The 12,257-nt window shown below is 47.4% G+C and overlaps 1 long non-coding RNA gene across 1 annotated transcript; it reads right to left on the bottom strand.

Moving 5' to 3' along the window:
* Positions 1-1,597: 1,597 nt before the first annotated feature.
* Positions 1,598-11,987, bottom strand: LOC119153237. The gene is made up of 5 exons (XR_005106092.1): positions 11,638-11,987; positions 4,492-4,581; positions 3,942-4,069; positions 3,570-3,844; positions 1,598-2,016 (listed from the first exon to the last, which is right to left on the bottom strand). It is a non-coding gene; the product is annotated as an uncharacterized LOC119153237 (long non-coding RNA).
* Between the last annotated feature and the right edge of the window lie 270 nt (positions 11,988-12,257).

A 12,257-nucleotide genomic window follows, 5' to 3' on the forward strand; every position in this document is an offset into this window, starting at 1 on the left:
CGCTCCTTCATTCCACCTTATTTTAATCTATTTTAATCTGTTTTATTCTGTTTAAATTTATTTTAATTTATTTTATTCTATTCTGGTTTATTCTATTCTATTCTGGTTTATTCTATTCTATTTTGTTTTATGATTTTAATCTATTCTAGTCTAGTTCATTTAATTTTATTCCATTCTATTCTATCCTATTCTATTCTGGTTCATTTTATTTCATTCTATTATATTATTTCACTCTATTATTTTATTCTATTCTATTCTAGCCTATTCTAGCCTAGTTAATTTTATTTTATTCTATTCTATTCTATTCTATTATTCTATTCTATTCTATCTTATTCTAGTCTAGTTCATTTTATTATATTCTACTATTTTATTCTACTCTGTTCTATTCTATTATGTTCTATTTAATTTTATTTTATTCTATTCTATTATTTTATTCTATTCTATTCTATCCTATTCCAGTCTAGTTCATTTTATTTTATTCTATTCTATTATTTTATTCTATTCTATTCTATCCTGTTCTATTTTAGTTCATTTTATTTTATTCTATCCTATTGTATTTATTTCACTCTGTCCTATTCTATTTCATGTTATTTGATTTTTTAATTCTATTTTATTTTATTTTATTCTATTCTATTTTATTTAACTTGATTTTATTTCGTTGTTGTTTTATTGGTTTATGTTTTGTCTCATTTGATTATTTCATCTTTTCATTCCTATTTTTATTTATTTTTTGCTTTCTAATCTTTTATTTTTATTTCATTGTATCATTTTTCATTTTATCTTTTTTTTTTACCTTTATTATATTTTATCGGTTTAATTTTTTCATTGCATCATTTCTTTTTTTTTATTCATTTCTTATTTCTTTCTTACATTTCCTCCATTCAAATTTTTATTTCATTATTTTTAAGTAGCACAGCCCACTTGGAAGGGCCCTACAATGACCACCTAGGCCAGCTGCCAACCGCCTGCTTATTTTATTCTTTATTTCACTTTTTTTCATTTTGTTTTATTTAATTTCCCATAGGACACCCCATTCCTATAGGACGACCCCCAGGGGCCTGTGGGGGCTGCTGGCCCCCCTGGGCTGCACCCCCCCGGGGGTGCTGCTCCCTCCTCCTGCCCCCCCCTCCCCTCCCGTGGGACCTGGCGGAGGGTCCCTCCTGGGGCTGCTGCCCTGTGCAAAGGGAATCCTGTGGGATCTGCTGGGAGATGCTGGTGTGTCCCTGGCTGTGTCCCCAGCCGTGTCCCAGGCCACCCCGCTGAGCCACCTCCCGCTCCTGCAGCTCTTCCTTGAAGCCAACCCAGTGGTTTCTCAGCCCGTTATCTCATTTATTCCCCTAATTAATGAGCTCTGGCCACCCACACCCGTCCCGTTGCCGTCTCCCACCGCCTGTGCCATCGCAGACGCCAGCCCTGCCACCCTTTGCTCATTTCCACCCTGATTTTAGAAACATCGGTGCACGTGTTGAGCCCTGCACGTGGGTGAGGGTTCGGCTCTGTGGGGCCAGGGCATCCCTGCATCCCACTGGCTGCATCCCAAGGGATTCTGCATCCCAAGGGATGCTCCTTGCAGCCACCACGTGCAGGAGCTGCCGTGCTCAGGGAGGGGGTGGGCGAGGGGCCAGGGTGACGGGTGCTGTTCGGGAGGTGTAACCGCTCCAAGTGGACAAGGAGACAGGCCAGCAGCGATGCTGCACACCCACGGCCCATGGCGAGCTCAAGGGGAAGCCCACAGGGGCACAGAGCTCCCACCCCCAGCAAAACCTGGCCTGCGGGGGGTTGGTTTGCGGGGGTCTCGCAGCCCGGATTTTAGTGGCAGAGGAAGATGAACCCAGCAAATCCAGCAAAAGTGCAGAGCCCGAGATTCCCGGGCTGCTCCAGCTCCACTCCCGCCTTCCCTACCTTCCTCCTGCAGGCAAAAGCCTTTTTTCAGTGTCACAGACAAAAGCGGAGTTATCTGAGGTGGAACTGCTCGAGACTTGCAGGCAAATTTCCATTCCAAATTTCATCTTCCAGCTTCAAAAAAAAAAAAAAAAAAAAAGTCATTTCGCTTTGTTGCTTCTTTAAGCCCAAAATATTAAAATCAGCAAACCTATTTGCATGATTAAAATGCGCAGTGTTAGCCCTACGTCTTCTAAATAAATTTCAAAGGAATAACAAAAAACCTCTTTAAAGCATGAGCCTCTTTCTGTCTGTTTTGCATGCAAGATTGTGTCAGAACTTCTTTGAATCTGGAAGTTTCTCTCACACTCCCAAACATTTATCATTTCGAGGCTGCCTTAAAATCTGCAGCAAAATATCCCCATATTTTAAAAATCAACATTGGATGCCTAGATCTGCTCAAGGCTGAGGAATTTCATTAGCACTTGACACTTTAAAAAACAGTGTCAGGTCAGGACAAACACATTTTCTTTGCTGCACAAGATAAAATCGGCTGGGGTTTGTTTTTTTTTTTAGAAATGATGCATAAGAAATATGTCCCAAAATTCTGAGGGAACGGGATCACACTGCCCGCAACACGCGCTGTTCCCAGCTCCCCTCCCTCGTTTATCATTGAAGCATCTCAACGCGATGCTACAAACGCCTCAGCACCCACGTGGACACCCGCCCAGGAGTGGGGCACTGGGGGCCCATTTAGCCACTTTCTGGGCAGAGTGGAGCCGCTGAGCTCCCTTCCGGCACAAAAACGTGGAATATTTCCTGCAGGAGTTCCCCCTCTCATTGGGGGTGCCCCGTGTGTCCCCGGCTGGACCATTGCATCCAGCTCATAGGGCTGCAGCGCTGCTCCTCAGGGCGAGCATCCCCATGGGGATGGCCAGCGCTCTCCCCTTGTCCCTCCTTGAGGGACCACAGCCCACACTGGAGCATCCCCATCTCACAGAGGATGCGGGGACATGACCCCAGTGACGCTCCACTGGCTGCCCAGGTTTTCCAGCAGAGCTCGGGCTCGGTGCAGGGATGGGAGTCGGTGGCGTGGATTTGGGAAGCCACCGGCACCTCTCCGAGCTCCAGGGGAAACCCAGCTGCATCCACAGGCAGCTGGGAGATGCTGCACAGTTGGGAAACTCCTGTTCTTCCCAAGTGCTTCAGTGGGACAGAAAATCCGAGCTCTGCCCAGGGCCTCCCCCCACTCACGGAGAGCAGAAAGGCGGCTAATGCTTCAGCCGGGAGAGCCTCTTCCCTCCCTTCAGCCATGGACATTGTAAAAATGTTCTGTGATGGAGAAAGAAACATTTCTTAAGTACCATTTGATGTCTCAGAATGGCTCCAGGGCTAGAGAAAACATGTTTATTTACTACTATGCTGATTTTAATGCAAAAGATTGGTTCACTGACTAGAGGAAACAAAATAGGCAACATTTTCCATAATGTCTGCAAAGTGTTCTTAGGCTGATGAAAATATTTTCTTTCTTTCTCTCTCTTCCCTGCATTTTTTTTAAACTAGCATTTCAAATTGAAGAATGGCTTGAGGGCTGAAGAAATCACTTGATAAAATACCCAACATTTACATTCTTGCAGGAGAAAAGCTAACTTTTTCTTTTTTTTTTTTCCAGCAGAACAGTAGTTTACCCAGGCAGAAGAAACAATCCCGCAGTATCCCACGTCCGTTTAACCCTTCCTGGCTGCAGCTTTTCAGTTATACGTTAGCTGTTGCCTGCAAAGCGTTAGAGGTTTTGTTCCTTCTGCAAATTCTGGGTTTTGAGGACGCTGAAGATGGTTCAAATACGCTTTGCATCTTGCTTTCCAGTCGTATTTCTGAATGCCTGTGCAAGGGAGCCGGCCTGGCTGGGTACCAGCGTCCCAGCTGTCAGGGAGCCCACGGCAAAGCACTGCTGCACCAAGCTCTGCAGAAACCAGAGGACAAATTTATTTTGTGCAGACGCGACTTTCCAGCAAACTAAGTCATGAACAAGACCTGCAAGGTCTTCCTCATCTTCCTACCTCCAGAGGCGCCGCTGCCGGGGTGGCCGGTGCTAGGGCCGAGGTTGCCACCAGCCAGGCTGGCCTGCTCCCCGGCACTCTGCGGCTGCGGGAATCACCACGTCCCAGCTCCGGGCTGGAAAAGGATGCTGGAAAAAATGCAAAAATTAAAGTCTGCCTTGAAAGACTCATTTTTCGGCAGCAATCCTTCAGAGGACTTTGCAAAGCAGATCAGCTGTCATATTAAGATGAATTTTTGTAACTGGGACAAAAGTTTCCTTTGTAGGTAGAAGCAGTATTATCTACCCAGCCTAACACATGCAACTACTATTTGTGCTGTGCTGTGAACTACAAGGCAAGCTGGTAAAATTACTCGCTACCAGAAACCTTTACTTTGATGGTACATTTAGCTAACACTTCAGTGTAATTGGTATTCATAGGAGAGAGGAGATGACACAGCAGCTATATTACAGCCATATAAAGTTTATTGGGATTAACATACCATCATGAATAGCAGCAAATGACCAAAAAAAAAAAAAAATAAAGGTATCACAAACCCTCATTTACATACTTATGGCAAAGGGATTTGCCTTTTCCTCTCCTCATCGTACCCACCAAGTGGACTTCACCACATGATGAGTTTTGCTTGTTGTGCTCCAGCCTGCAAGAATAGAGACAATCTTTAATGTCCTTGTAGACAATTAAAACACCGTAAGTGAGGAAAGGGTTGGTTCCTTGGGGGATTTGCTGCAATCAGCGTAGCAGAGCCCAGTGGTGTGGGAGGATACATGGGTTCTGGCCATACAGAGCAGGAACTGCCTAGAAACACACCTCTCAGCCATGAAGCTCAAAACGGGTCTGAAGGCAGATATTCCACCTGCCTTTCCCTTTGGAAAATGGAGATAAAGAGGTTAAATGACAACCTGTGACCATCCCGGGAATTTATCTGCTGGCTCTGCCTCGTTAGTCTCTTGCTCCCTCTGCTCCTTGACCGCTTTGTGGTGTCTTCATTTCACTTCCCACTCCAGAATTACACTCTGCTCCCATTAGGGAGCCTTGCCGGCATGTATTTCACTGGGAAAGCTTTAACCCTGCTGCAGTAAATCTCTCCTGGGTCACGGAGGGTCTCATTCCAGCCCAGCAATGTTTTCATGTCAGCCCCGCAGAGATCTCCTGGGAGGCCCAGGGCTCAGAATTGGCATTTTGACGGTGTCTGAGCTCTCTGAACCAGACCATGACCCTGGCAGATAACTGCCATCGCAGCCCACTTGTAACATTAGTAATTGCAATTGCCAGGCGTGATGGGACATGATGGGATGACAAGTGGCGTGTTCGCTGCGCCCTCCAGTCACCCATCATACTGGAGGAGGGACGGGGTGCCAACACTGCATATTGGGACCAGTCCCTGAAATCTTTGCTCAGCCAAAGCTGCAGGACCCAGGAAGACAATTTTTTGGCCAAGGAAGCCTTTCACTTGTTGTCCTTGGTGCCTGTTCAGCCCAGTTATTTTTTCTCTGCCAGCTATTCTCCTTTCCAGCTTTGAGCGTGGGGTGACAGCCCCAGTTATCCCAACCCTCTGTCGGCTCCAGCTCACGTCATGCCAACCAGAAAATGGGAAACACCGCTACAGCCTCTGCCACCTCACTCCTCTGGGCAGGGCTTTCCCACATCAGCATCCCCAGCAACACGACGAAGCCGCTCATGGGATATGACATTGCTCTGAGCGAGCCCATGTGATGGAATCGGATGTTAGCATTGTTATTTTGTATAAATAAATAAAGTTCTGAGATCTTTACATTCTTTACGCAAGGCTCGGGCATCACCCTATGCCACACAGTTGTCACGGTGCAAACGGTGCTACTTCAACTACAACCAGGCTTATTCGTTTTACGTTAAAATGATTAGGAATATGTTAAAACAAACAGAAATGAGAGTGTCTCCAAGGTGGTCGTGTTGTCCTAACTAAACTGGGACAAGGTTGCATGTAAAATGGCTTTACTCGTTTGTAAACAGAGAAGTCCTTCAGATCCTGCCATGAGAATTGCTCCAGAAGGGATGGCACCGCTTGTTTCCAGCTGGGTCCCACGAGGTGAGAGTGGGACAGCAACAAAAATAACACAGTGTTGGCCTGTTTGAATAGCTATTTATCATGGAAAGGTGTGGTGAGTGTGCAAGCAGAAGGGAAAACCCAGTCCCAGGAGGCATTTTTGCTCTGGCTGGGTTAATCCATGGGCAGGTACTAAATGCCCTGGCGTAGCTGAAGTTGCCAGTTCTGCTGCAGGAAGGTTCCCCACCTCCCCAGACACAGGCTGCAGAATGTTTTCTCAGGAGCAGCATTAAAATAATTTTTTCAGAAAAATATCTACATTCATCTGCAAGACTCAACGTGTTGGAGGATAGAACCTCTTTTTGTAAATAATCTTGATATTTAATTGCCTTTACTGCTCAGAAATTGTATTGAACTTGAACTGGCACAGTTCACGGGACTGTACAAGCCCTTCTCTGGCTGACTGCTTTCCCTTTCTGGTGTGCCCATGGTTTCTGCTCCCCAGATGCATCACCTTTCACTTGGCTGTGTGAGTACACACTCTGCCAGCACAGGACTGACTGGGACGTATCTCAAACCAAAACTCCCTGTAGACTATCTCAGGCTTCTCACATAGTATGGCTCATTTCTTTGATACAACCATCGCTTTTTCAAAGCCCTTCTTGGATAATCATTTGAATTAATTTAAAGTTGACCACTCAGTTGACAGCTAAGCAGATAAATGTGTTCAGCCTCTCCCTAGAGATGCTCTTACAGCCCACACCATGTTGGGATTTAGATGCACAGAAACACAAGCAAGATGCCTTACATCAAGGAGCTCGGTCACCCTTGGAGGGGCAAATAACTCTCGCCAGGTGGAAAGGGGACGAGGTGGCTGCATTTCTGCTCTGCAGGAGATGATGACGCCCTCAATAAGAGTGTGAAACTGCTCGAGACCAAGTCAGGCATTTAATTTTTCTAAGCTAGGTGCGTAAATGAGACTGGCATAATCGCTCTGGGTTTCCCCTTCCTTTCCGTAGCAGAACATCTTGGGTTGAAGCATCTGTGACGGGGCTGATGCAGCAAGTTTCTGCGGTCAGAGCCAGGATCCATGCATTGGTGCTGGAGGTGGAGGTGGGCATCTCTGGCTCTCAGGGCAGCAAGCCCCGCTCCTGCTATGCCGGGAGCCCTGGGACTGGTGTCACCGGCAGGTACCACTGGGAAGCGGCTCCTTCACCACTGGAAATAGGCTAACAGCCACACTGACACCCACTGAAAATTTTGCCTATTAATGTTAGCATATGGACAGCTAAACCAGTCTTCTCCAGTGAGGGCCAGTGAGGATAGAGTGGGAAGAGGGGCTGGAGCAGCCCTGCCTCCCCGCAGCTCTGGGTTCTCTCCTGAAACAGTGCTGCTGGACATGGGATAGTCTGGATTTTTATTCTGAGTGATCAAGGTGATCTTCTGAACGATCAAGTGATAACTCAGAGTAAGAATCTGAATGTCTTATGACTGTGAAATTTCCTAAAAATTTAGCTCCAACATGCTGTGAGAATGTCCTGAGAGAAGAGCGCCCAACTGTCAGCTCCTTTGCCACCTCCTCTGCCCGCTCAGCCCAGCCTCTCCCAGGAGAGGAGAGCGTGGGAACTGGGAAGTGCCCAGCAAATTATAGGATCAAACATCTGCCTTTCAGCTGCAAGACACACAGGGCAGGGAAATGACGAATGGGAAAGATGCCCTGCACCACGAGGTGCCTTTCACACATAACAATATAGGTAGAGGATGCTCTGCAGGGGCTGGCTGGGTGTAAATTACAATCAAACGTGGCACACACCCCCCCAAATACTCAGGAAAACAAGAGGAGCCAGCTATTTGCCTGCTGGGCTCATCCGATGGCAGCTCGCCGAGCCCACCACTGCACTCCAGAGCTGCTGGTGGCACGGTGGCCACACTGGCATTCCTCCCAGGCGTTCCTCCCGGGCAGCCGTGCTGTACCTGACCTCTGCACTGCCAAATCAGGAGCATCCAGCATAACACAGAGAGATTTTGAGGAGACAATTGTGTCTAGATTTTCTGCTCTTTGGAAATGTGGCATCTCATCACCTAGCAAGAATGACTCCAGCACCCCCGAGTCCCATCAGAAAATACATTTTAATTCTCCTTGGTGCTCTGGAGGAGCCTCTTAGTGCTCTGGTCACTCCCAGGGCTGAACTCCTGCGAGGAATAAGCTGAGCACACGCAGCAGCCCCTGAAGCACTGTGGATGCAGCCAGGAGCGCATGCTGCTCCCGGCAGAACAGAACTGATGGTGGGCTGTCAGTGCCAAGCAAGGTTTTGCTCATTTTTTAAACTCAGGCTATTTTAGTATCTCTTTTGGCAGAAATCAGGAGGAGGAAAAAATAAAAGAAGAAAAATTTGTTGCACTTCGATGCCTCCTTCTCCTACCTCAGTGAAATACAAAGGAAAAATGTAGATTTCTTTGGGTGAAAATCTCATCTAACAATCTTTGAAAATACATTTAGTTACAATTAAACCAACTTCCTCCCAGGACAAATGCTCCATGGAATTTTTTCTGCAGACCTGATGGAGGATTTTAAAATGGCAGCTATGGCAAAAAGCAGCTCCTGACAGTGACCTCTCTTAGAAGGTTGGTGCATCGCACACAAAAGATTTCCAGAGCGACTCTTGCTGCTTAAGTCAAGCCAAAACTCTTAATGTTTCCCACACCACCAGAGCGTGATCTTATCACGGGAGCCACACTCAGAGCCTGTGCACTGGCGTGGCTCCTTTGCTATCGGTGAGAAAGTCTTGATTCGAGGAAACAGAATGATCCCTCCAAAAGTGCATCGTTAATCTTTATTCTGTATTTGCCCAGGTAGCTCCACTGTTAGAAACAGAGGACAACCCAAGAAAAGCCATCCCTTCAACTCCCTCAGGACAATGCTCTAAGTGATGAGAAAGAGCTTCACCAGCCCAAGATCTATTGGAAAGAAGACTTCAGCCTATTAATTTTCCAGTTTTCCCACAACAGTTTTGAGAGCTTTTGTTTCCCATTGTGATAAGACAAATCTCTAATCCGCTCTTCATTAGGAGCTCTGCAGCAATGTGACGGCCCGCCCGGCCCCCAGACTCATCCATTGCCGTGGGATGTCTCGTACCTGCTCCGAGGTGCTTCCCGCTCCTGGCCGGGCTGGGCTGGGCTCACTGGCACCAGGCAGGAGGAACTGGAGCACCAGTTAATGCACACAACAGCATGGAAAAAAACCTACTGTGATTTACCCACACGGAGTTCAATAAACATTAGATCTGATGGCATTCATCGTTTTTTCATAGCATGCTCGATTACTGCTTCAGTTATTGCTCAAATGACATCATTCCTGGCACAGGAATTGATTGATTTTTTAATGAATATTCATATGGCATTTCAGCCAGGAGTAGGCATTAATATTCTAAGAAAGAAGAATGAAACGTACATCCTAATTTAATGAATGATTGTAAATATGTATCTGATGGATAATGTGACGATGAGCATTTAAAAAGGCATCCATAGTCACCTCGGATGCTTTTCTTAGGAACAAAGGGGCAATGGGATGCAGGCAGGGCAAAGGGGTGAGGGAAGAGGTGGGACTGGGCCACCCCATCACGGTGCTTCTGGCCAGCTTTTCATGACACAGGTCTCCTTGGGTTGGGCTTCTGCACCCAGCCCAGCCCGCACGTTAAATGTTTGGAGATAAAGCATTTAATTATTATTATTAAATTAATAACGGTTACTGACCCCAGGTGATACTGGGGCTGCGATGCGGTCAGCGCTGGAAAACACTGACGAAAGTGAGCTGTGAAGCTCTCCATGAAGAGGCAGGAGATGACCAAGGGGGACAGGAGAGAGCACCCATCCCCCCTGTGCCCACTGGGTGCTGAGCACCCATCCTGCCCCCCGCTAGCAGCTGCCATCCCCCCCCGGAGATGCCAGGAGCTTGTTCGAGCCCGTCCTGCTGAGGCAGGCAGGTATAGCACCGGCTTTATCCTCTGCGGAGCTCTGTCATGTTCAATACCTTTCACCGTATTATGAATTCAAGGCTCGCGGTCCCCGAATGTACATATATTTGTCAGACACTCTTAAGATGTCTCCCTGTTCTGAGCACTGATCCTTTGTGAAGGCAACAGTTGTAGTGCTTCAACAGCAACAACAGCCTTGGTTCTCCCCTCCCCGCACCGGTCTCAGCCCTGGAAAGCACTAAACCATGGGCTTAGCATGTCGCTGCTTACGGACTCTTAAACAGGCGTTTAATTTCAATGCGTGCTCGGTCCCGTGGGGAGAGCACACACCTGAAGCATCTTCTGGAAGCAGGGCTTAAATCAGGGCATCGCCATTAAAGTCACCGAGGTGACAGGCTTGAAAGGCTATTTATACCCGGCGGCTTTCTATTGTGCGAGGGAGAGAAGGGCCCTTCTGCTGACAAAGCAGAAACGTGCCTCTTCCCCACGTGAAGTGTAAAAAGTAATACCCTAAATCCACTGCGACCTTTGCAGAATTGCAGGCAGGACCATGCTGAAATGTCCCCTGGACTGAGACCGGGGAGCAGGGACGCCAACGGGTGCAGAACTTGTTTTCCTTTCCCTCTCCAATGAAAACAACCCCTTGCTATTCCTCTTAGCAGCTGGCAGGGAAAAAAAAAAGCTACCTTTGCAGGCCAGCTCCTGAAACTCTCGCTTAAGATACCAGCCAAGGAAAAGGGCTCTGATCCCTCCAGCACCCTGGAAGAGCAGCCCTGCAGCCAGGGCTCTTGTTTGCGCATCAAGATGCGTGGGACCGAGTTTGACGATAAAAATATATACAAAGTTATGCTTGGTATGGAACAAGCAGGCAGTAGCTGCTGAAGACTTCACAACATCCTGCTTTTGGCTTGCCTCCAAAATACCAAAACAAAACAAAATTCAGTTGGCATCTTTGCAGATTGAAGCAAGTTTTCTTTTTTTTTTTTTTTGCAACAATTGCTGAACAAACGTTTCGATGCTGTGCCCCCGCCCCCGCCCCTTGCTTTCTCCCCCAAATCATGCGCTGGAAGGATGTAAATGATGTTCAAGGTCACAGGCAGGCTGCAAACAAACCTGGCCACGGCCCACCTCTGTCCTCGGTGGTTTCACTGCACCGTGTCCACTGCCGTGAAGCACAAGCTGAGGGTGATGAGTGCATTCGCCCACCGGCAGCAGTGGGGTGGCTTCTTCAAAAGGGCTGAGCCACAGGGCTTGGCCCCGCACACTTATGCTGGGGGATTCTGGACACCCCCCCTCAAAGAGGTGCAGCTTGCACTCCCGGCTCAATGCAACCCCTTGTGCTTGCCATTCACATAGGAAAAGCAAAACCATCTTCCTCCTGATGGCCCCGTCCACGCGCTGCTCCCAAAGGCAGCAGGGTGTTTCTGTGCAAGCCGGGAAGCAAGGCAGCAACGCCAGAGCTACAGCAGCGGCAGCAAAGTCAGCCTCAGAAAAAACCCACAGCAGTGACCTGAAATGAGGGACTTCAGGATTTGGCCTCATATTTCTTGTGCTACACGCTGACACAAAGCAATGTACATCTTCTGTACGTATGCACATTGCAACTTGACCTTATGAGCATCGCTTTCAAATGTTTTATTTATTTCCCCAAGAACAGGCAGTTTTGTTTGAGAAGAACACAAGGTGAAATCCTGACCTCGTTGAAAGCACTGAGAATTTGCCATTGACTCCAGCAGAACTAGACGTTTCTCCCGAGCTATAACCAGGTTTCAGGTCTTGGTTCTTGCTTCTGTTCTTTGTTGGTGCTTGATGCTTTAAAGGAAGAGACAAAAAATCCTATAGCCCTTTCATGCATGCCCACCATTCCCTAAGAATGGAAAAAGCAGCATCAGTCCCCTCCTGCCCTCCCTGGCAAGCAGTTACAGTCCTCGAAGCGTGAAATTTGCTTGCCTGTATTGTAGCTCATTGCTATCATGTCGTTACTGATCATAAAAATTATCCTGTGTTTCTCCAAACCAGGCACCGCATTCATCCCGTTCTGAAGGCATTCGCAGTGTGTGAATATAGGCATAATTTAAACAAACAATCTCTGTGGAAACCACCCCCCTGCTATCGTAAAGAGGAATGCACTCCCCTGGCTTTCAACAGCCAGATTGCAGAAATATGTGTATTTATGTGGTTTTTTTGACCTGGCTAGCGCTGCAAAGCCCTAAGAGCAGCCCCTCTAAGCACTGCAATAGCTACTTTGCAATCAAGCCTCGCCGTGTACCCAGAGGAGCTCTCTTCGTATAGTGTCTTAATCAGTACATAAAATGC

Source organism: Falco rusticolus, chromosome 9 (genome assembly GCF_015220075.1).
Source record: "Falco rusticolus isolate bFalRus1 chromosome 9, bFalRus1.pri, whole genome shotgun sequence".
Taxonomy (NCBI): Eukaryota; Metazoa; Chordata; class Aves; order Falconiformes; family Falconidae; genus Falco; species Falco rusticolus.